This window comes from Cebus imitator, unplaced genomic scaffold, assembly GCF_001604975.1.
Source record: "Cebus imitator isolate Cc_AM_T3 unplaced genomic scaffold, Cebus_imitator-1.0 Scaffold7, whole genome shotgun sequence".
Lineage (NCBI taxonomy): Eukaryota > Metazoa > Chordata > Mammalia > Primates > Cebidae > Cebus > Cebus imitator.
The window spans coordinates 2,327,786-2,329,518 of NW_016107322.1; the positions used below are offsets into that span (position 1 = coordinate 2,327,786).

The window sequence follows — 1,733 nt, forward strand, 5'->3', positions numbered from 1 at the left end:
TACAGCTTTCATTCTTAGCTGTATGCCAATGACCCCCTAAATTATAGCTTCCATTCAAACCTTTCTAAACTGCAAATTTGTATAAAATGTTTACTGACCTCTCCAGTCAGTAATTTAGCATCTTTAAAGTTGAACTATTTTGTTTTTATTCCTAAAAAAAACCATCAACCCTTCCAGAACTTTCTTATTTAAAATAAGGGCAGCCTAAATAAATAAATAGTATCACCTTAATACTACTTTCTTTCTTACTCTCATCCAATCCAGGAGAGCAGGGATGCTCTCCTCTCTTGAAAATGCATTCTTGGCAGCGCCGGAGTCAAAGCCGGCTCCAGCCCAGTCCCGCCCCGGAACAGCCTCGCTCCTCTTTCCTTTCAACATGACAGATGCTGCTGTGTCCTTCGCCAAGGACTTCCTGGCAGGTGGAGTGGCCGCAGCCATCTCCAAGATGGCAGTAGCGCCCATCTAGAGGGGCAAGCTGCTGCTGGAGGTGCAGCATGCCAGCAAGCAGATCACCGCAGATAAGCAATACAAGGGCATTATAGACCACATGGTCCATATTCCCAAGGAGCAGGGAGTCCTGCCCTTCTGGCACGGTAACCTGGCCAGTGCCAACAGACATTCCCCCACCCAGGCTCATAACTTTACCTTCAAAGATAAATGCCAGCAGATCTTCCTGGGTGGTGTGGACAAGAGGACCCAGTATTGGCACTACATTGAAGGGAATCTGGCATCAGGCAGTGCTGCTGGAGCCACATCCTTGTGTTTTGTGTACCCTCTTGATTTTGCCCGTACCGGTCTAGCAGCCGATGTTGGTAAAGCTGGAGCTGAAAGGGAATTTCGAGGCCTCGGGAACTGCCTGGTTAAGATCTACAGATCTGTGGGATTAAGGGCCTGTACCAAGGCTTTAACATGTCTGTGCAGGTTATTATCATTTACTGAGCTGCCTGCTTTGGTATCTGTGACACTGCAAAGGAAATGCTTCTGGATCCCAGGAACATTCACAACTTCAGGATGATCACACAGACTGTCACTGCCATTGTTGGATTGACTTTCAGTTCATTTGACACCATTCGCCACTGCATGATGATGTCATCAGGGCACAAAGGAACTGACATCATGTACACAGGCGTGCTTGACTGCTAGAGGAATATTGCCCGTGATGAAGGAGGCAAATTTTTTTTCAAGGATGCATGGTCCATTGTTCTCAGAGGCATGGGGGGTGCTTTTGTGCTTGTCTTGTATGTTGAAATCAAGAAGTACACATGTTATTTCCTAGGAATTTTCCCCCTGTGAATAGGCACGTTGCATTATGCAACATATCTTGAGCATTCTTGAGAGACTCCTGGCTGTCAGTTTATCAGTGGTAAATATTTACCGGTTGAAAATAGGAAGCAATAGTATTCATCTGACCAGTTTTCTCTTAAAGCTATTTCCATGATGATGATGATGGGACTCAATTACATTTTTTATTTCAGTCAGTCCTAATAAATAACAAATTTGGGGAAATAAAAATATCTAAAATAAAGAAAATACATTCTTAATTCGATTACTTAATATCATATCCACAGTTACTACCTTAGAGAAAACCACCAACTCTTCTCTCCTTGATTATTTAAATACTCTCTGGGCCAGGTTTTTAGTTTCTCACTGCCCTACTAGAATCTTGACACAGCAGCCGGAGGCATTCTTTGAAATGTTTAATAATTTCACTGTCTACTCAAAATCTTATAATG

General features: G+C 43.3%; 1 pseudogene; it reads left to right on the forward strand.

Moving 5' to 3' along the window:
- The first annotated feature begins 358 nt into the window (after nt 1–358).
- LOC108311796 lies at nt 359–1,293 on the forward strand (annotated as a pseudogene).
- Nucleotides 1,294–1,733: the final 440 nt, after the last annotated feature.